General features: G+C 38.5%; 1 protein-coding gene and 1 long non-coding RNA gene across 4 annotated transcripts in view; one reads left to right on the top strand and one right to left on the bottom strand.

The window, feature by feature from the left end:
- LOC130544519 (uncharacterized) overlaps positions 1 to 10,726 on the bottom strand; it is a 30,943-nt gene extending 20,217 nt beyond the window's left edge. Inside the window, exons 1-2 of the long non-coding RNA XR_008960843.1 lie at positions 10,576 to 10,726; positions 9,835 to 9,952 (exon numbers count right to left, since the gene is read on the bottom strand). This is a non-coding gene — a long non-coding RNA (uncharacterized LOC130544519). The remainder of the gene's footprint in view (positions 1 to 9,834; positions 9,953 to 10,575) is intronic.
- TBCEL (tubulin folding cofactor E like) overlaps positions 10,402 to 23,833 on the top strand; it is a 74,098-nt gene continuing 60,666 nt past the window's right edge. The window contains exons 1-2 of one of the 3 annotated variants that reach the window (XM_057316591.1): positions 10,402 to 10,488; positions 23,461 to 23,570. The gene's annotated coding sequence lies outside the window, so the exon portion shown is untranslated. Of the gene's footprint in view, positions 10,489 to 10,815; positions 11,005 to 23,460; positions 23,571 to 23,833 lie in introns of those variants that run through there. The other 2 variants (XM_026505544.4, XM_057316592.1) reach the window with 2 other exon arrangements.

The raw sequence follows: 23,833 nt of genomic DNA on the forward strand, positions 1-23,833 counted from the left end.
AATAATAAAAGACAAATGTATGAAATAACTATAAATCTTTGTTAATTGGCGCACAGTATATAGAGATGTCATTTGTGACATTAATAACGTAAAATGGGGGGAAGAGCTGTAAAGGAATACAGTCTTTGTATGCAATTGAAGTTAAGTGGGTATCAATTTAAAATAGACTGTTATAACTTTAAGATGGTATATGTAAGTCCCATTGTAACCACAAAGAATATATCTATAGAATACACACAAAAGGACATGAGAAGGGAATCAAAACATGTCACTACAAAAAAATCAACTAAACACAAAAGAAGGCAGTAATGGAAGAAATAAGACAAAAATTCTATAAGGCATATGGAAAACAAATAACAATGGTAAAATTAAGTCCTTCTTTATTAAGTTCTTTTTTTTTAAGATTTATTTATTTTAGAGAGAGAGAGAGAGCACACACGAGTGGGAGGAGGGGCAGAGGGTGAAGGAGAGAGAGAAAATCTGAAGCAGACTCCCTGCTGAGCCTGGAGCCCACCTTGGGGCTTGATCTCAGGATCCTAAGATCATGACCTCAGCTGAAATCAAGAGTCGGATGCTCAACAGACTGAGCCACCCAGGCATCCCCTTGCTGTAAGTACTTTAAATGTAATTGGATTAAATGCCCCAAGAAAAAGATATACATTGGCAGAATGGGTTAAAAAAACAAAACAAAAAAAAGAATCCCACGACAGTCTCTAAAGAGACTCCCTTTATATCTAAAGACACACTTAGGTTGAAAGTGAAAGGATGGAAAAAGATATTCTGAGCAAACAGTCAAGAGAGCAGGGCTGGCTACAGTAATATCAAAGTAGACAGTAAGTCAAAAACTGTTATAAGAGAAAAGAAGGGCATTATATATCCATCAAAGGGTCAATTCACCAAGAAGACATAACAATTATAAACCCACATGCACAAGACAATGGAGCTCCAAAATACATGAAGCAAATATTGACAGAATTGTAGGGAGAAACAGTTCTACAATAATACTATCCCAGTTTTAAGACTGGACAAACAGGAGAGCACTAAGGAAACTGTCTTGATCCATTTGGGCCACTGTAACAGAATACCATAGCTGGATGGCTTATAAACAATAGGAATTTATTTCTCACAATTGTAAAGGATGAAAGCCCAAGATCAAGGTACTGACAGGTATGGTGTTTAGTGAAAGCCCACTTCCTGATTCATAGATGGCCATCTTCTCACCATGTCGTTACATGGTAGAAAGAGAAAGGGTGCTTTCTGGTGTCTCTTTTATAAGGGTACTAATACCATTCATGAGGACTCCAACCTCACGGCCTAATCACCTCCCAAAGGTCCCACCTCCTAATACTATCACATTGGGATTAGGACTTCAACATATGAATTTGAGGGGGACATAAACATTCATTCTATTGCAGAAAGAGAGGACTTAACACTGTGGACCAAATGGACCTAACAGACATATAAAGAATATTCCATCCAACAATATCAGAATATACATTTTTCTCAAGTATACATATAACATTCTCCAGGATAGATTATCTGTTGGGCCACAAAACAATTTTTAATAAATTTTAAAAGACTAAAATTATACAAATTATTTTTCCTTGTCATATGGAGTGAAATGAAACCAATGGCAGAAGGAAAATTGGAAGATTTACAAATATGTAGAAATTAACACACTCAAACAATCAAATGGGTCAAGAGAGAAATCACAAGGGAAATTAGACAATATGTTGAGATAAATGAAAATGAAAACATACCAAAATTTGAGATGTAGTGAAAGTAGTGCCAAGAGGGAAATGTATAGCTGTAAATGCTTCCATTGAAAAAGAAGATTTCAAATCAACAACCGAACTTTATACCTTAGGGAACTAGAGAAAGAAGAATAAACTAAATCTAAATCTATTAGGTGGAAAGAAATGATAAAGATTAGAGCCAAGATAAAATAGAGTCTAGAAAAATAATAGAGAAAATCAAGTGAAACCAAGAGTTGGTTCTTGGAAAAGATGAACAAACTTGACAAACTTTTAGCTAGTTTGATGACGAAAAAATGAGTGAAGACTCAAGTAACTAAAATCAGAAATCAAAGTGGGGAAATTTATACTGATTTTACAGCAATAAGAAAGGTTATAAAAGAGTATGAGAAACTGTGGTGTGGTAATACAATTGATAGCCTGGATGAAATGGACAAATTCATAGAAACATACAGCCTACCAAGACTAAAGCTTGAAGAAATATAAAATCTGAATAGGCTTCTAACTAGTAAGGGGATGGAATCAGTAATCAAAAAACCTTTCAACAAAGAAAAGTCCGGACAAAATAGTCTTTAAGGTAATAAGCCCACTGGGGATAAGTGGGATATCTCACAGTGAGGAAGTTCAACTTACCAGCAGGAGAATACAATTTGAAATTGGTGTTTATCTTATAACATAGTACCAAAAGATGCGGATCAAAAATTTTCAGAACTACAAGGAAAACCAAATTAATCCATCATCATAGTCAGAAATATTAACATACCTCTGTCAGCATCTAATAAAACAAGCAATGACTCTGCTTATAACAATTGTTACAAAATCAATTGCTAACAAAAAATCGATAAGAATATAGGAAGTTTGAACAACACAATTAAAAACCTGATCTAATTGCTTATATCGTACATCGAATTCAATAACTGTTGTACACATATTTTCAAGCACTCAGAAAAATTATCTCAAGTTTATCATATGCTTAGCCATAAAGCAAAGCTCAATAATTTCCAAAAGATTGAAATCCTGTGACATGTGTTCTCTGACCACAGCTTAATTTGGCTAGAAATTAATTTAAATTTCCCTTAAAAATCTCCATACATTTAGAAGTTAAGAAATATACTTCTTTTTTTTATTAAGTTCTATGAGCCAACATTAGTTTTTGATGTCGCGTTCAATGATTCATTAGTTGTATATAATATAACACACACAGGTCAAAGAAGAAATCACAAGGGATACAGACTGCATATTTTGTGTCCTGCCAAAATTCATGTTGAAATCCTAACCCCCAAAAGAATGGTATTAGGTGGGGCCTTAAGAGGTTCGGGAGGTAAAATCTAAATGAGGTCTTGGGAATGGGGACCTGATGATAAGATTAGTGTACTTAACAGGAAGAGACTAGAGCTTGCTCTCTGTCAGTTGAGGATATGGGGAAGGAAGCTATCACAAGCCAGGAAATGGGTCCTCACCAGACATCAATCTGCTAGTGCCTTGATCTCTGACTTCTCAGCCTCCACAGCTGTGAGAAATAAATGCTTGTTGTTAGGTCACTCAGTGGTGGTATTTTTTGTTATAGCAGCTTGAAGTGACTAAGACAAGTGAAATGTGAACTGAGTGAAAATAAAAATACAACCACCAAATTTTGTGGGATGCAGTAAAGCAGTGCTTAGTGGAAAACTGTAGCATTGAATGCCCGCATTAGACAAAGGAGTAAGATGTAAAATCTGTAATCTTTTTTTTTTAATTTATTTATTTGACAGAGAGAGAGACAGCCAGTGAGAGAGGGAACACAAGCAGGGGGAGTGGGAAAGGAAGAAGCAGGCTCCCAGCGGAGGAGCCTGATGTGGGGCTTGATCCCAGAATGCCGGGATAATGCCCTGAGCCAAAGGCAGATGCTTAACAACTGAGCCATCCAGGCACCCCGTAAAATCTGTATTCTTAGCTTCCACCTTAGGAAACTAGAAAAAGAAGTGCAAATCAAATCCAAACCAAGCAAAAGAAAAAAAAATTAAAACAGAAATCACTGAAATTGAAAACAGGGAATCAATAGAGAAAATCAGTAAGATCAAAAGCTGTTTCTCTGAAAAGATCAACAAAACTGTAAGTCCTTAGCCAGGCTATCTAAATAGAAAAGAAAGGAAAAACAAATTACAATGATCAGAAGTGAAAGAGAGGACATCACTATAGACTCCATGGCATGAGAAGGATAATAAAAACATGCAACGAACAACCCTGCACCCAGAAATGTGATGACCCAGATGGAATGGACCAATTCAGTGAGACTCTGTTTGCAAAAACTCATGTAGGAAGAAACAGACAATCTGAATAGCACTACATCTAAAAAAGGTACTAACTCAATAATTAATAACCTTTCAAAACAGAAAACACCAGGCCCAGAATTCACTAGTTGATTCTACCATTTAAGGAAGAAATTATATAAATTGTCTACAATCTCTTCCAGTAGATAGAAGCAGAAATACTTCCTAACTCTGTGAGGCCAGGATTACCCTAATACCAAAACTAAACAACAAGATTGCAAGACAAACAAATTACAGAACAATACCACTCATGAACATAGATGCAAAAATACACACACACACACAAAATACAAATTGAATCCAACAATGTGTAAAAAGAATTATACACCATGACCACTAAGGGTTTATTCCAGATAGGCGGGGCTGGTTCAACATTCAAAAATGAATAAAGGTGATCTACCCTACCAATAGGCCAGAGAAATTAGGAAATATTTAAAACTGAATGATTATGAAAATGCTACATATCAGAAGTATGACACACAACTAAAGCTGTATTTGGAAGCAGACATGTAGTTCTAAGTATGTATTTTTAGAAAAAACGAAAGTTGGAAAAAGCATAGTAAATTATAGCTACTAAGAGCAGAAGGAAGGAAGCAAGAAGGATAAAAGTAGAAAAAATAATAAGAAAAAATAGAATGGAGAGATTTGACAAAACTGATTCTTAATTCTTTCAGAAGACCAACAAAATTTGTGAGACTAATAAAGGAAAAAGACATGGCATAAGTAAGCAGTATCTAAAATAAAAATGAGACGCCATGGCAGCCCCTGCAGCTCTGATAAAGATAATAGCATATTATAAACAACTTCATACTAATGCATTTGAAAATTCATATGAGGTGGGCAAATTCCTAGAAAAATACAACTTACTAAAACTGATACAAGAAGAAATAGGAAAATTTGAATAGTGCTATAATTAAGAAATAAATTGAATCTATACACTTCCCATAGAGAAAACTCTAGGTCAAACACTTTTGTTGGAGAACAATCAGCTAAGGAGTTTAAAATGCCAATACTATACAAGATTTTCCAGGAAATAAAAAAAGAGAGAATGCCTTTCAATTAATCTTATGAGACCAATAAGAAAATGATAAACCAACTCAATAGAAAAAAGACCCAGGCTCTTCATGAAAGAGAATATCAATTTGCCAAAAAACATGAAAAGAAACTCAACCTTCTTGTCATTAGGAAATTCAAATTAATCCAAAATAAGATACTAGTACAGAACCATTAGAATGGCTAGAATTAAAAAGGCTCACAGTACCAGGTTGGTTTTTTTTTTTTAAAGATTTTATTTGAGAGAGAGAGAGAGAGAGAGAGGGAGAGAGAGAAGGAGTGCTCAGCCCGACTGCGGGGAGAGGCAGAGGCAGAGGGATGGATAAGCAGACTCCCTGCTGAGCAGGGGTTCCCAGGTGGGCTGGATCCCAAGACCCTGGGATCATGACCTGAACCGAAGGCAGATGCTTAACTGACTGAGCCACCCAGGCGCCCTCATACATAGTACCAGGTTTGGAACAATTGTAACTCTCACACACTGCTGTCAGGAATGTAAATTGGCACACAGCCACTTTGGAATGCTGGTAGCTGGTATTACCTAAAGATGCACCATCCAATGTAGTACTTCACAGCCACATTGCTTACTGAACACTTGAAATGTGGGTAGTCCAAACTGCTATACATGTAAAACACACATTGGACTTTGAAGATTTGATACATGAAAAAGACCGTAAAATACCTGATTAATAATTTTCATATGACATATTGAGATGATAATATTTTGTATGTACTGGGTTAATAAGATGCATGCTTGGAGCACCTGGGTGGCTCAGTGGGTTAAGTGTCTGACTCGTGGTTTTAACTCAGGTCATGATCTCAGGAGGGTCATAGGATTGAGCCCCATGCGGGGCTCTGCGCCGAGTGGGGAGTCAGCTTGAGGATTCTCTCCTTCTCCCTCTGCCCCTCCCCGTTGCTCATACTCTCTCTCTGTCTTTCTCTAAAAATAAATAAGTAAATAGATAGAAAGATAAATCTTAAAAAAAATACATGCTTAATATCAATTTCACTTTTTAAAAAACTTTTTAAATGTGTCTACTAGAAAATTTTAAATTACATATGATGACTTGCACTATATTTCTAGGACAGTGCTGATATAAAGCTAAGATCCATTAATTTTATTCCTGGGTATATTCTCAACAGAAATATGTATGTATGCGCAGTAAAAGTTAAGCACAAGAATGTTTATAGCAGCATTATGCACAATAACTAAAAACTGGAAATAACCCAAATACCCTTCAATGGGGAATGGATAAATAAATGGTAGGGTGATTACAATATGAAATACTATTTAGCAACAAAAATCAGTAAACTATAGCTATATGCAACAACATGGATAATTCTCACAGTATTAAGTATTCAAATCATCTCATATGATTCCCCTTATATAAAGTTTAAAAATGGAAAAATAAGCTATAATCTTAGAAGTCAGAATACTAGTTTGGGGAGAATAATGGCTGCAGTGACCAGGACGGAGGCTTTGGGAAACTAGAAATATTTGATGACATGGGTGGTGGTACACGGGTTTTTGCTTCGTGATAATTCATTGGCCTGTACATTTGTGTACATTTGTATGAGTAGTAATCTGTATCTATGTTAGGAAGGGTTACATCAATTTGTTGCAAATGATTTTAATAATTGCAAGGCCTCCTTGAAAATTAAGCTCCACATGACTGATCCATTTATGTAAATTGCAGAAAAGCAAATTAAGAGGTTTTTTTTAAGACCAATTTCTGCCCAGTAAGGAAATCTGGATATTTTCTAAATTGTTCTAGGTGTGACTCTCCAGTTTAAAATAAAAATATCTCTGCCCTTTGCTTGGTCAGTAAGCTTGGCATGACAGTCCATTTCCTGACAGATATGTCAATAATGTTGACAAAAATAAAATATAGAATCTCAGAATTGCAGAATTTAAAGTGACAAACCTAACATTTTTTTGAGTTGTGATTTCTTTGTGAATCTTCCTCCTCTTGCATGCTTATCAAGGAATCTCTGGCACTTCCTCTTGAAAATGCATGTATGTACAATACAGGTATATACATAATATTTTACACATGATTTCAGTTGGCTCACCCTGGTAGTCTGTCCAGTGCAGGTTATTTGGTAGAGAAAGCAGAAAGAGGTCCAGTGACATGGCTGGCTGGTGGGAAAACCAGGACCAATATTGCAGACTTTTAATTTTAACCAATCATTATTCTTTCAAGTCAAGCCGTTGTTTTTCCCTTCTCCTGTGTTCCCATACGTGTACTGTTGTTGTTCTCATATAATTTTCATACATATGACTGAATTCTCGTATGATTCTCATTGCCTACTTGACAGATGCCTTCAGCTAAAAAGAGGACTCCCCCTTTTAAAATAATATACTATTAATCATTCTATATCACTGTTATTTGAGTATATGCATTATCTTCCCAACTACACTGTAGGAACTATGCCTTATCCATCTTTGTCTTCCCCCAAACTACCTGGCTAAGTGTAAGGAATATATTCATTGTAAAACCAACATTTGTTACATTAAAAGGATGTGCCAATATATGACTGAAACTTCATGATGGAACTCTATCCCATAATTACAGAGTTATTATGAGCTCAGCTTCATATTGACCTAAATATGAATTCAGCCTCTGCCATTTACTAGCTGTATGTTCTGGGTATATTGCTTAACCTGAGTCTCACTTGGTAAATCCAAATGGACTTCATATGATCACTGTGAGGATGAAAGAAATAATCTATGTGAAATACCTTGAGCAGTATCTGGCACATAGGCTTTGGCTAGCTATCATTGTCATTATGGCATGTTCAACCCTGAATTAAAGACTCAGTTGGAGAAACCCTGATTTAGATTCTTAGACTGGTCAAGCAATCTACCCGATCCAGGAAATATTCACACATTGATCCAATGGAGTCTGCTTTGGCTCAACCTATCCCAGTGACAGGGAACTCATTAGAACCAACTGAAGCAGCTCCAATTCTTCCAAAGTTCTTCCTTACTGTTAGGTTGACCGGTATGAAATTGCTGTTTCTAGGTCAAAACAATTGAATCATCAACAATTTCTTTAAAAGAAAAAAAATGGCCAGACCAGAAATTTGCCTTTCTATTACTGCTTCTCACTTTAGTCAACATTTGCTCTCTCCTTCTACATGACAATCCTTTAAAGACAATGGAGAATCAATGGGGAACAAGATAGACCTAGTTCCTGCCTTCATTGAGACTTGCATGCTTATCAAGGAGACAACAAAATAAGCAATCGTGTAAAATTTTCAGATTCAAGGAGGTGGAAGAAGAATATTTCCATCAAAGGGCTTAGTTGAGCAAATTCCCATACAATATATCATACATGAGGTATTGAGAGTATAGAGCAGCACTGCCCAAAGAACTTGCTATGATGATAAAAATATTCTGTATCAGCAGTGTCCAATATGATAGCCACTAGTCACATTTGGCTCCTGAGCACTTGAAATGTGTCTAGTGTCATGTAACTCAAGAAATGCACTTTTAATTTAACTTAATTTTAATTAATTTAAATTTAAATAGCCACATGACATGTGGCTAGTGGCTACCAGGTTGAACAAAGGGCAATGAAGCAAGAGGATAAAAGGGCAAGAGATGAGACTGGAGAAGTCAGCAGGGTTCCAGACCATGAAAAGCCTTGAGGAGCATGTTAATAATTGTGACTTTACCCTGCGGGTAAAGTCTCAGAGGGATTTTAAGTTCCAGAAAGTAACATGATCGGATAGGAGTTTTAGAAACATAGTTCTGGCCATCTTATGAAATAGACAGGAAAAGGGTGGAGAAATTGATCTTGTCTTCAGGAGTTTGCTCTCTAAGGAGAAAGACAGAACAAAAGCAAAATGACTCGAGGATATCCAAAAAAAACAAAGACATACATAACTAATCACACCCAGTAACAGATAATACTCATATATGTATGTATATACATTGTTCACCAATGATTCACATTTTTTGCCTTTTTCTAGCTACTCACAGGACATCTAGCCTCCCAAGTATTTTGGTGTGTCCCCAATGGTACCTGAGCTCACAAGGAAGTCTATCAACAAAATATCCATGCAGCATCAACCTTGTTCTTCCTCCTCTGTGCACATATCCCTTTCTTCTTCTCTGGTCCTTGCCACTGAGGGTCCTTGGAGGGTACTGCTCTGTTCTCTGCAGGAGGAGGAGGAAATTCCCCACCTCAGCAACCTAAATCACACTGCTTGGCTCACTCTCCCCTTGATCCTCAAAGGATTTTCTTTGACCAGCTCTTTTGGGGGGGCACCAGCATGGCTCAGTCAGTTGAGCATCCAACTCTCGATTTCAGCTCAGGTCATAATCTCAGGATCTTGAGATCAAGCCCTGTTTTGGGCTCTGTGCTTAGCAGGGAGTCTGCTTGAGATCCTTTCCCTTTGCCACTCCCCCTGCTCTCTCTCTCTCTCTCTCTCTCTCTCTCTCAAATAAACAGATCTTAAAAACAAACAAACAAAAACCCAACAGCTCTTTTGGGCTATTTTCCCCCCTGTAACTTCTCTAAGCTCTACCTATGGGGTAAGACAAAACACAATGAGAGAATTAGTAAATCCCTAGGAGTGATGGTGATAAGCTACCATTGGGTCCCCCTTAGAGAATTTTTTCTCCCCAGCTCTAGGAACCAATATATACATGTGCATGCATATCACAACTCCCCACCAGCTCCCTGCCACACACCACATAAAAGCACACACACCTTATGTGTGTAGCACATAGACCTTTCTGATCCCTACTACTTCAGCTGACATATCCATACAAGGCTGGATCAGGATCTCTTCAGGATCAGCCAACACCATCCCTGTTCCATTACGTTCCTCAAAAGAAATGGACAAATAAGTACATAAGCAATCACGCCCAACGGCCACATATAATGCATAGGGAGCTAGAGCAATAGCATGTCAGAATGTGAAGAGCGTGGACTTCAGTTTGGGGCCAGACTGACCTGGATTCAAATCTCAGCCTGATCACTTTTACTCACTGGATGGTTTTGGTCAGGTCACTGAACCTCTGTGCACTTCAGTTTCCAGTTCTACAAAATGCTTACTTTTGCAAGTTGTTAAAATCAGAAATAGCTTGTATAGGTGCCTAGTACCTAGCAGGTGCTCAATGCATGGAAACTGGTATTACTCCATTGGCGCGGGAGCACTGAAATCTCAGGATGCCACGGGCCTTGCAAAAGGGACACAGAATAAAGGTCAGAGAGCTAGCACGTCCTCCCGCAAAGGCACCTCGGGATTGTATTACATTACAGCCTAGAGCTCGCCTGGTGAGGAAACTGAAGCCAGGGGCAGGAAGTGAGTTCATCAGGTTCACACAGAAAATTAGCGACAGAGCCAGGACAAAATTCCAGGTAAGTCTGGAAAGGTTCAGCCCAGTGCGCCTTTCTGTAAAGCAGCAGCCTCTCGGCTGCCCAGGCTCCCCTCCGACCCGTCCCTACCTCACTCTGATGTGACAATTTACTCCTCCTTGGCTCCTACTGTGTCCCCTCAGAACGGCCAAGGGGAAGAGCAGAAGCAGTGCCTGTGTAGCCCCGACCAGGCCCCTGCAGGCCTCTCCGTCGCCATGGCAACCGGAGCTTAGTTGAGGAGGACCCGCTCCCCCGGCGCCCCCTCCCATTCACGCAGCGGACGTGACACGTGCGGCAGGGTCACGTGTTGTTGTTGGGCCGTGAAAGCTGCTTCCGGGTCAATGCAGGACACTGGGCTCCGGCGGCCAGAGTAGGGGACCAGGTGAAGCGGAGCCGGGCCGGGGCCGGCCGGGAGCAGGCCGGAGGCTGAGCGGCGGCGACGGCGGTGGCCGGGAGGGGGGAGGAGAGGCGCAGCCCGAGGAGCCGCCGCAGCAGCTCCCCCGCCTCCCGGGCTGAGGGGTGAGTGGAGCCCGGGCCCGCCGGCTCTGCCGGCTTCTCGAGGCCCCAGGCGCTCCTCTCCGGAGCCGAGGCGCGGAGGGCCGTTCCTGCCTGGGCGCAGTGTGGGGAAACGCGGGGAAGAACTCGGAGCGGGACGAGGCCTGCCTGGGAGGAGGGAAGGGATGGGCCACCTGCCCGCGGCTGGAGGGGGGATGGGGCCTGACCAGGCTGGGGAGGCGCGGGGAGGGCTGTGGGCTGGGAGGAGGCGGAGGGCCTGGGGGGTGGGGGGCAGGCCGGAGCCTGACCTGGGAGAATCCCGGCTTCTCACCGTGCCCCAGGGATATGGGGGATGGAAAGATGCCCCCTGGGCGGTTGGAGATGGAGACGAGTCTGGGGCTGCTGGGGAAATAGGAAACTTTATCTCTGAACTACTGTATCCAAAGGAAAAAAAAAAAAAAAAAAAGTAGAGGGCATGTCCCCAGGGAGGTTTGGTGGGGAACGGAGCTGGCGGGCTTTTCCAGGCGCCTGGGACACTAGGCCTGACCCTTCCAGGGGCTGATGAAAGGATGCGGTAGTTTAAGACGGGCTTTTGGGAGAATCGTTTTGCCCTCGAGTTGGAAGACGCTGAAAGTGAGGGGCCTGGAGTAAGATGGGGCCTGGGAGGAGGGTACCCTGTCCTGGAATCTGGGAAGGGGGCAGTGAAAGGATCTGTGTGGAGCTTCATTCTTTGTTGAGAATGGGAAGTACAAAGTTCTAGATCCTCTCCCTAGGAAGACATTCTGAGAATTGATGAAGTGAGAAGATTTCATACTGTCTTCTCTTGATACAGTGATTCTAGAAGTTGAGGTTAAGGAAAGTTGTTTGGAAGAGTTGAACTGTTGACAGCCAGTGGAGGAAGGAGGAGCTCTAGTCTAAAGGTTGCTAAGTTACTCGGAACTTGGTAGGCACCGCCTAGGGCTGGTGTTTGGGGAAGTTAGTAACCCTTTTAGGTCCAGATACAGGCTTAGCTGGGGCTGTCCCCCTTCTATTTACGCTGCCCTGGAGCTCTTAAATTGGTTTCCAAGAGGCCATCTTGAGCAAAGAGATTACATGTAGATGCTGAGGACTAATGAAAACACTCAGCCTTTGGGTCCTGAGGCATTAGAACTAGATCTCTAGGGTGGGAGCTTTCAAACTTATTTTTTTAAATCATGCCCCATATTAAGAAGTACTTTTTACATTATGATCTAGTACATACATATATATGAATGAAAGTTTCACACAGCACTCTTTACCCTTATTACATGTGATGCATTCTGATAATTTCTATTATGTTCCATTCTCTTTCATTAAAAATGCCGACTGAAATCCACTAAATTGATTTGTAGGTCACAGGTTGCCCTTTGAAAAACACTCTCCTAGGCACATTTCTTTGGCCTCAGTTAGTGTCCTCATGTTGTATGATTCTAGAGAGCCAGGATGATTATAAGGAGATAAGTTTGGGTGGGGGTGCAATTGACTGCTTCATTTGTTTACATATTTATAACGTAGCATATTTGGCGTTTTGGAGCATAAACTTAATCTTTGATATCTTAATGTGGCCTGATAATTTTATGAAATTTTTGAAGTGTATGCTTTAATTTTCTCTATCCTTTGCCATGTCAAAGAAAATGAGAGGCCTAGTTCCATTTAGTTGACTTATCCCTACAATATACGTAAGGTAATTTTAATGTTATAGTGTTGTAAATATACACCGATTTGCTTTTCTGCTATTTAAAAACTCTCAAGCTGAAACCTAAACTCTTCTCACTCCGGTAATACATGGTTTAATAATTCTACATAATTAAAGATATAGGTTCATGGCTTTAATATATGTTTTAAACTTAATCATAAACCTAAGTGTAACTTTGAGTCAGTTAACATCTTAATCCCCCCAATGATGTTTTCATCTGTTTATAAAACAGATGAGGACTTTATATGAACAGTATCATAATAAACATTAATGAGCATTGGTGAACAAAGTTGCTATGTTTAAAAGTCTTTTCAAAGGTTGTCATCCAGCCTATCGTTATGTGATGTCGAGTGTCAAGTAATGTTGCCTGATTTCAGTAGGTAAATTAATAGGGTATGTATTTAAGACCAGTTTATTGGTGTTAATTCTTGTTGAGAACGCCTTCATATTATTTGGGACATGGAATTCAAAGTCATAGCCATCAGGAAAGAATTGCTCAAATTAAACTTCATCATTAGGGCCATATTCTTGTTGAGATTCCTTATGAAAGCATTTTTAATCATCTTCAAACTTTGTGTGTTGTAAATTATTTATTTATTTATTGACTATATCTTGGGTACTGGTGAGAGGGTCTATGTTGGCATATATCAGCCATCCTTTAAAAAATTACCTTTTTATCAGGTGAATATTTGTTTTGAAATCTTTAGCTTTAAAGAATGTTTAAAAGCTTTCTTTTTGTGGTAGTTGCTTGGGACATGAAGGAAGAATCTCATTAATTTCGTTTTTCTGGGAATCATGTATACCTGTCAATAAACAGTTGTGGAGAACTTACCCTGAGTGATTGTGTGTGCTTTTTTATAGTTTTTATTTTTTCTCTCGAACCTCAGACTCTTGGGTATGTCCACCTATAGCAGGCTCTTTTCTCCTAATTTTTGCTTTCAAACTGCTGTGGGTTTGGTGAAATTAGATGCTTACATTTGTTAGAACTTTGTGTAGAATGAGATTGTGCAGCTCTGAATAATATTCTTTCTATTATATATGTGTATATGTTTATTATATATACACAAATACTTTTCTTAGTGTATGAACTATGTGACATGTATTTTGGCTAGTCAGAGGCCTATCTACTGACCTCTTAATTGTGGGCTGTGTTTTATGTAAGTGAACTCTTTATATATTTAGTCTAATTAGCTATATAGGCAAAAGTTCTAAAAAGTAACACGAAACTGACAGTGATACAATTTGGACATAAGGAGTGAAGCCCTTAGTTAGTGTGATTGTTGCCTTTGCCCTACATGCAGTGAGTCATGAAGAGTTGCCATTCCTTCCTTTTTAATCTTTTCCTTTACCCTCTCCCTGACTTTCATTTCTTTGAGATTAGAGTGCTAACAGCCTCACTATTCCCATTGTCTGTTATTCTTGTTCTGCTAGATCTTGCATAGCTTCGTCAGAGTACTCTTGGAAAGAACAACACCCTAATTTATCATTTCTCTCCTCCAAAACCATTAACTTCCTAGTGCCAGCACTGAACAAAGCCCATACTGTTTACGTTGACATTGACGGTATTCCAGAGCCTCCATTTTTTTTCTGACTTTGTTTTTCCATCCTAACTGCAGATCCTCTGTTCCTGTCAAGCTGTCTGCTCATTGTACTTTCTTTTGTAACATTATTCCTGAAAGTCTGGGGAATGTGTTCTTCATGAATTCCTACTCATCATTTTATTACAGATGACTCTTCTTCCTTGAAGTCTGTCTTGTCTGTGCTGTCCACACTACTTTTCCTACCTTGCTTTGTATTATGTGTATATTGCTGTTTTTACCCCTTTTAGATTGTAAATTCAGAGAGGACAGGAGGCTCAAATAACCTCTAATCTTTAGGACACCTAGCACAGGGTTTATCAGAGCTCATGGACCAAGTGAATGAGAATTGACTGAATTTATGGTGAAAATTGCAGGTTTCTGAAAATTCCACCCTTGAGAGTAAATCAGAATCTTGGGATTTGCCTGGGTGGGTCTTCTGTACAGTAAGATTTGAGAATTACTTACCTAGCATGATGCTTTACATTACAGTAGGTACACACAATTTTTGAGCTGTGCCATTTGTCTGGACTTTCCTATTCTCAGCATTCATAATAATAATAATAATGACGATTTGTTGACTACTTCTGCATGCCGGATACAACTAGATGCCTTTAAAACGTCATTTAATCTTCACAGTGACTCTAATGACTACGAAATAGCTATTAATAGTTCCATTTTACAAATTAGAAAGCAGACGTAAAGAGGTAAGTAACTTGTTCAAATTCCAGTGCAGATCCGTGATTGAACTTAGGCTGAACCAAAGCCCCATGCTCTTAATCACAATGCTCTTCTAAAAACATTTAAACAAGATGACACACTTCCAAATCTCTAGACTGTGGCTGTGTGAAACTTTTACTAATAATTCATTAATGGCCCTTAGGAATGTGATCTATTACTAGCACTGTTAAGAAAAGGATAATTTAAAATTTTGAGATTAATGCTTTCCCAGTGATTTTCAGAATTTCTCTTTCGAGTCTGTCATGCTTGTCACTGGTATGCTTGATTTTCATTTCACTGCCAGAAGGTATTACCTCAAAGTAAAATTCACTCTTTAATTCATTCAGCAAATATTTGTTGCCCTGTGCCAGCTATTCCTCCATGGAACACTGAGCTGGACTGACAAATACCTACCTTTGTGGGACTTAGGTTCTGATGGAAAGGGACTGAAGCCCTAAATTAATGTATAGTGGAAAGTGCCATAAAGAACGAGAGAGGCTGGAGTAATCAGTGATTGATGGTAGCAGTGGAGCTATTTTTGATGGGTTGGTCAGAGGCAGCCTCATCGAGAAGGTAACATCTGTGTTTAAATTTCAGGCTTGGATGCTGAGACGAAGCCAGCAAAACTAAGAGCCAGGTAAAAGACATTCCTGTGAGAATGCCTTACGAGGGAATCAGCCTGGCAGTTTTGAGAAGTAGAAAGCCATGCTGGCTGAAACCTAGTGAGTAGGAGGAGGTGAGGTCAGAGAGGTGAGCAGAGAACAGATTAGAGGGAGCCCTGAAGACTACGATAGAGATTGGGTGTCATTCTAGTGTGAAGGGAAGCCTTTGGAGAACTTAAAGGACATGATTTGATTTAACCAGGAAGGAAGCTACCGCAGTCCCAGTGAGAGGTCGATGGAGGCTTAAACCAGAGTAAAGTAATGGAGACAGAATTGGGCAGAATTGGAGTGTTTGAGAGATACTGTTGATAAACCTCGCTAATTAATTACATGGGGGTGTTAGAGGAAGAGAGAAATCCAATATAGTTGCATAGGTGGGGACTGGTGGAAGACGAGCAAGTTTGAGGAAATTAAGAGTTCTGTTTTTGCCCCCTGTGTGCCCGCCCTCCAAGGATACCACAACCCTGAATTTTGTGTTTGTTACTCTCTGACTTTTCTTTATAGTTTGTATTACATATGTGTGTGACCCTCAACAATATGATGATTAATATTCTGTTTTTGAATTTTGTATAAGTGGAATTGTGCTATATATATTTTTGTGATTATTTTATCATTTCAATGGTGTTTTTTAAAAAATACTAGTTTCAGGTATATAGCCTTATAATTCTCATCTGTATGTACTACACAGTGGTCACTACCATAAGTCTAGTTGCCATCCATCACCAATCAGTTGATTTCCTTCACCTATTTCACCCCCCACAGCCACCCTTCCCCTCTGATAACCATCATTCTGTCCTCTGTATCTTTGAGTTTATTTTTGTTGTATTTCGTTTGTTCATTTGTTTTTTATTTTATTTTTTTATTTTTATTTTTTAAAGATTTTATTTATTTACTTGACAGAGAGACAGCCAGTGAGAGAGGGAACACAAGCAGGGGGAGCAGGAGAGGAAGAAGCAAGCTCCCAGTGGATGAGCCTGATGTGGGACTCGATCCCAGGACTCTGGGATCACGCCCTGAGCCAAAGGCAGATGCTTAATGACTGAGCCACCCAGGCACCCCTGTTTTGTTTTTTAAATTCCACTTTTGAGTGAAATCATATGGTGCTTGTCTGACTTATTTCACTTAGCATGATACCCGTAAGGTCTATCCATGTTGTTGCAGTTGGCAAGATGTCATTCTTTTTTATGCTAAGTACTATTTCATTGTATAAATATACAACATCATCTTTATGCATTTATCTATCGATGTAAACTTAGGTTATTTACATATCTTGGCTATTGTAAATAATTCTGTAGTGAACATAGGGGTACATGTATCTTTTTGAATTAGTGTTTTTGTATTCTTTGGATAAATACCCCAAAGTGGGATAGCTGGATCATATGGTGGTTCTATTCTTAATATTTTGAGGAATCTCCACACTGTTTTCCACAGTGGCTGCTCCAGTTTACAATCCCACCAACAGTATACAAGGGTTCCCTTTTCTCCACATCCTTACCAACACTTGTGTCTTTTCTTTTTGATAATAGCCATTTTAACAGGTGTCAAATGGTATCTCAAAATGGGTTTTGATTTGCATTTCCCTAATAGTGATGGTGAGCATTCATGTGCCTGCTGGCCATATGTATGTCGTCTTTGGAGAAATATTTATTTTGATCCTCTGCCCATTTTTTAATTGGGTTGTTTGGATTTTTTTGTTGTTAAGTTGTATGAGTTCTTTGTATATTTGGGGTATTAACCCCTTATCAGATATATGGTTTGCAAATATCTTTTCCTACTCATTTGATTGCCTTTTTGTTTTGATGATGGTTTCCTTCACCGTGCATAAGCACATTAGTTTGACGTGGTCCCATTTGTTTGTTTTTGTTTCCCTTGCCTTTGGAGTCAGATCCAAAGACATTGCTAAGACTGATGTCAGGGAGCTTACCTTCTATGCTTTCATCTAGGAATTTTATGGTTTCAGGTCTCACATTCAAGGCTTTAATCCATTTTGAGTTAATTTTGTGTATGGTATAAGATAGTGATATAGTTTCATTCCTTTGCATGTGGCTGTTCAGTTTTCCCAACATCATTTATTGAAGACTGCCCTCCATTGTACACTACTTTGTTGTAGATTAGTTGTCCATATATGTGTGGGTTTATTTCTGGGCTCCCAGTTCTGTCCCATTGATCCGTACGTCTGTTTTTGTACCAATACCATATTTAAAAAAATTTTAAAGTATAATTAATGTACAGTGTCATAATAATTTCAAATGTACAGTACAATGATTCTATAATTCTATACATTTCTCAGTGCTCATCAAGATAAGTACTCTTAATCCCCTTTATCTATACCATACTGTTTTGATTGTTGTAGCTTTGTAGTCTAGTTTGAAATCAGGTAGCACGATATTTCCAGCTTTCTTCTTTCTCACGATTGCTTTGGCTGTTCCAGGTTTTTTATAGTTCCATACAAATTTTAGAATAATTTGTTCTGGTTCTGTGAAGTATGCCATTGGAATTTTGATAAGTATTCCATTGAATCTGTATTGCTTTGGGTAGTGTGGACATTTTAACAATATGAATTCTTCCAGTCCATGAGCATGGAATATGTTTCCATGTATTTGTGTATTCAGTTTCTTAATTTTAAAAGTCATTCATTTTGATGAGAAAGCCCTAGAGAACTATCAATTGTTAATTTCCATTGCTGTGTAACATTTTATTTATGAATATAATGTAATTTATCCCATTACCTGTTCTTGGATATAAAGGCCTTTTTTGGGCCAGGATTTTCAAAATTTCACACAGTATTGTTGTGACATTCTTGGGCTTGTTTCCTGGTGCGCATGTACAAGTTCCTATAGAGTTTACACTGAGAAGTAAAATTGCTGTATTACAGGGTATGTGCCTCTTCAGCTTCGCTAGACAGTGATAAAGTGTTTTCCAGCATATTCATACCAGTTTTTATCAAGGTATTTGTACTCCCACCAGCAGTGAAAGAGCTTCTGTTCTTCCACATTTTCTCTGACACTTTGGTATTATCAGAGTTTTTAAGTTTTTCTGATTTATATAAAATAGTATTTCACTGAGATATTCATTTTCTCTTCTGAATATTATTACACTTGAACATCTTTTACATATATTTATTAGCCGTTTGAATTTTATCTTCTGTTAAATGCTGTTCATGTCTTTTGTTATTTTTCTATTGGATTGTCTTTTTCTTATTATTTTTAGGAGTTCCCCGTATTAGTTACATGTGTTGAGAGCATCTTTTTCCAGTTTCTGAGTTGTAGTTTTTCATGTCTACTGTCTTTTGATGATCAAAAGTTTTTTATTTTTCTGGTTGATTTTTCCTTAATGGATTCTTTTTGTTTTGTTTATGAAATATTTCCCTAAATCAAGATCTTAAAGCTCTTCTCCTATTAGGAAAAAGTAACTAGGGATAAAGGGATGACTTTCGCATTTTATTGGGAGTTGAGTTTTTCTGGTGAGGATTCACTTTCCTTTTCCCAGATTGATAATCACTTGTCCTAGACGAGTTACTGAAGTTTAACTTTTTCCTACTGATCTCTCTGTCATTTCCAGCCGTATTCACATGGTCCTATTTGCGGGCTGTCTTTTCTATTCCATTGACCCCCACCCCCACCCCAGTTGTTTTCTTTAACAAAGTACAGTTGGTTCTCGATTCTTGTTATTTATGGGACTTATGTAAAGTTGCCACGAACACTGAATGAGTTAATATGGAACCGTTGCTTCTAGGGGAGATACAGGGTTAGGTTCCTGCCCGCTTCTGGTCATACCATTTTTGTCAACTGATCACTACATAACCTTGTTTTATGTGTGTGTCTGTTTAAAGATGCTTTATTCAATATATATTGTTGAATTATTAACTCTGAATTCAGAGTGGATAGCACTGATAGTTCATGCCCTAGTAAATCTTCTCTAACTTGGATTTTCTCCATAAGGCATACCATAGGCTTCTCGTGGGTAAGAACAGAAGGCAGCATGAGGAGCCGTTTGCAACAGTGAAATCACCAACCAAAACCACACAAAAATGTGAACAACATGGTACTAAATCTCGAAAAGGGCACTTGTTTGTAGGATGAGAGCTGATGCAGGATGGCAGAGAGCTGCCCTGTTCTATCTCAGCAGGAAGTGTGCACGTTGGGCACCTCAAAAAACTAGTATCTGCAGATGACTGGGAACATGCTGCAAGTACTAATTTTGGGGTTACAAACAAATTTGATTGAGTGGGCGGATTTGTAAATAATGTAATAATAATGATGCTCGACTGTACTATGAAATCTTGTAAGAGAAGCAGTTTTTCAGGAAACCATTACCTTTGACACTTTTTCCCCTCTGTCATGCTTACACATGTCTTTATAACATTTTGAGAGAATAACTTAATGCAATGGATCTCTGAGCTATTAAGTTCTGATTGCCAAATGCCATTATCTCAATAAACACACTTCTTGTTAGAGAATGTTATTTATAATCTCAGTATTGTTATTTAGTTCATAGGTAAATGAATTTTAGGAAAGAATTGCAACCCTTAAAATGTTGAAACCAAGTATAAATTATTAAACCCTTATTATTGTGACTCTTGTGTGAGGATCATATTTTCTCATAGGCACTCTTAGTAACTTAAGTCATAAGTTTTGTGAAGGCAGGTGCCCTTTGGAGGTTTTCAAAATGTCAACTCTTTTAATTCCTCATCCGTTAGTGATGTTTCTCTTTGCGAACATCAGTTAAGGAGTCCAAGAAAAATGAAGATTGTATACTTCATGAATCAAACCTCTCACAAAATGCATTTATGGAGACTTGCCTAGTTTATCCGTTACTCACCGTTCAAGACTCTTAAGTGAATTGTTGGTGTTAATTTGAAAAGTGTGCTGAGAGAGTAAGAACCAGAAATTTGGGGCTTGACCTATGTTCATCTTTTTTTATATACACAGCATATATTTTATTCCTTAATTTTTTTGAAATATTTTTATTGTGGTAAAATATAAAATGTACTCTTTTATCCATTTTTAAGTGTATGGTTCAGTGGCATGAAGGACATTCATGGTGTCATCCATCTCCAGAACTTCGTCATGTTCCATAACTGAAACTCTGTCCCCCTGCATCAGGAACTCCTCATTCCCCACTCTTCCCCAGCCCCTGGCAACCATCATTCTGTTTTCTGGCTCTGCGAATTTGGTTACTCCGGATACCTCATATAGCAAAACCATATGGTATTTGTCCTTTTGTATCTGGTTTCTTTTACTTAACCTTGTCTTCAGAGGTCACTCACGTGTCACAATTTCCTTCCTTTTCAAAGCTGAATAATATTCCATCGTATAGATAGACCACATTTTCCTTACAGTCATCCATCCATGGATAGTGGGATCATTTCCATCTTTTGGCTGTCGTAAGTAATGCTGCTGTGAACATTGGTGTACAAATCTTCCCAAGTCCAAGCTTTCAGTTCTCTTTTTATATATCCACAAGTAGGATTGCTGGATCATACGGTAATTACAGGTTTCATTTTTTGAGGAACTGCCATACTGTTTTCCACAGAAGCTATACCATTTTACATTGTTTCCAGACAGACACATATATTCATCTTTAGTCACTAAACAGTGCCTATTGTTCTGAAGTATGGCATAAATTATTAGCTTTTGCGTATGAAATGTAAAGTATATGGATACTAAAATAATCAGTATTAAACTTGTTGTGGCTATAGTTTTTGCAGGAGAATTTAACTTGTGCTAGGTAGCAAGTATTTCTGACTGCTCCCAATTCACTGCTCTATCATTTCATCTCTTATTTTTGGAATCTCCATGGAGAGGTACACATAATTATGCATTTCAGTTGTAGCTATGAAGCATTTTTGTTCACAAGTACTCAGATCTCAGAGTTTATTAATAAACCTGCTTTTTCTTTATTTTGTAAAGTACATTGGATATACACGCTCAGAAGTGATTAGAAAACTCATTGATTAGCACATTTATGGAATGCCAATTATATGCAAAATTCCAGCCCCTGATAGATACATAGAAGCATTATGGTATGGTCATTACCTTCAGGAGCTGTACAGTCTAAGGCCATGAGATATAAACACGTGAAATCACATCACTGTACACAATTTAAATAACAATGGCATGTGGGACAAAAATGATGCCATGCCAACACGTGATTGATTAATCGTCCACTGAATATTTTAGGCAATAGATTCCATGAGCTCAGCTCAAAGGAAATGGATCATTATGGCAGGAGGTATCTGAAAAGGCTTCATCTGTGAAGTATACTCTGAGCAAGGTGTTGAAGAATACATAAAATGTAGACAGGTGGAGAAGAGAGGGAAAGACCTTCCAGTTAAGGAGGAATGAAATTATTAGTGTCAGACATTTTTAGTGCCTGAATCATTAGTTGGCACTAATTGGCATAGTCCTGGGACCAAAAAATATTAGATCAAATCTACTTAACAAAAATTATAAGTCAGTCCCCCCAGGTGTATATTAATGCTACCGTGCTCCCTGGGTAGTGATGGTAGTAATGATAAGGGCAGCAGTAGAAGCCGTAGTAAATGGATATTTATTAAGTGCTTTCTAGGTGCCAGGCACTATGCTAAATACTTTTTACCCATTAGGAGCTAGGGGCTATCTCTTACCCCTTTTTATGAATGAGACTCAGAGAACCCAAGTAATTTGCCCACCACCACACAGAGTAGTGGAGTCAATCCTGACTTAACCTCCAGGCAGTTTGGCTTTAGAATGGCAGGTGTTACCCCTGGGGCAATACCTCCGTAACATTAAACATGGAAGGGGCTAGTGAATTTTTTTTTTTTTTAATAATTTGTAAACTTTGCAACTTCTCTGTGTGGCTGATGTTTAACATTCTGGTAATCCCTGGTTATGAGCCAGAATGGTTTGTAAACAACTGTAGAAGGTTGCATGCAGAGTGATGAACTAGTAGTTTGTTCCTAGTGAGGCCTTGTTTTAACTTGATAGGTTCTGTAGGTGTTCAAGAGGAGAGATAATGGGAGTAATCTCTTCTGTAAACAGCTGAGTAATGACCTTAAACTTGTGTATTCACAGCTGAAAGATAGCATGCATATATGATTTTCTTCTAATGAAAACTACTCTGTTCAAGGGACTAATATCCATTGCTTTTTGGTGAGAACAGGAAGTTGATAATAATTTTTGTGCCTTTGGTGACTAGACCAGTCAGTCCTGCTGCTTAGTTTTGTGGTTCGGGTACACTGATGTGGCTCCAAGAGGTGTTTGGCTGTAATTGTTTTCAGTTATTTTAATAAGTTGTATTTCTGTGATTTGTGCATGATGCCATATACTGTTGACCTGAAATATTCCTGTTTTTAGTAAAGATAGCATGCATGACTCAACAGACCAGGGGTATAAAAAGTATGACTTAGCATGCTGTTTGGGCCATGGAAACCCAAGCAAGTCACCTCAGTTCAGTGTCCTGTAAACAGAGATAAGTGTTAGTTTGTCTATTTCGGAAGGTGGTTATGGAAATTACTAGGCTTTAAAAGATTGTGAATCTTGGTGTGGGGACACTTGGCTTTTGGGAAACTTCAGCTCAAGAGTGAATGTATCTACCTGCTGAATTTTGAGTGAGTGTAACATTAAAGCCTTGAGATTTTCCCAAATGGAATCTGGCCACATAGAAAGGTTGGATGCAAATTTGTTGCAGTCGAGAGGGGAAGTAAGAGTGGAACTCTCCTTGGAAGCCATTGAAGTAAAGGATATAGTGAATGTTAAACGTTTTTCATTGTTCTTGTGATTGCTGAGAGTGTATGGAAAGTGCTTTTTTTTTTTTTTTTTTTCAGAATGCTCAATTTCATAGCATATAGACAACTTGCTGAAGCCAACATTTCTGGACAGTAAGAAGCTGTGCAAATCAAGAAAGAAGTGCTTAGAAACATTTTCAAATAAAGAGGTACTTAAGTCTAAATAGCATATTTTCTTTTTTATGTATGCATTTGTATTTTATTTTTTAAATAGCAGTGTTTTCTTAATTTTTTTCTTCTCAAATACTTTTTCATCAAAATCATAAAATTTGTGAGCTAGAGCATTTAGATCAGAAATTTCCAGTGCTGTATTTACTTCTAGTAGACTCTGGGCATGACAGGAAGTCACGTTTGCTAACGTGCTGTTGTAGATGAAAAAACGGACACTTCGTCCGACATCAGATGTGCCGCC

The sequence above is a fragment of the Ursus arctos genome, unplaced genomic scaffold (genome assembly GCF_023065955.2).
Source record: "Ursus arctos isolate Adak ecotype North America unplaced genomic scaffold, UrsArc2.0 scaffold_22, whole genome shotgun sequence".
NCBI lineage: Eukaryota > Metazoa > Chordata > Mammalia > Carnivora > Ursidae > Ursus > Ursus arctos.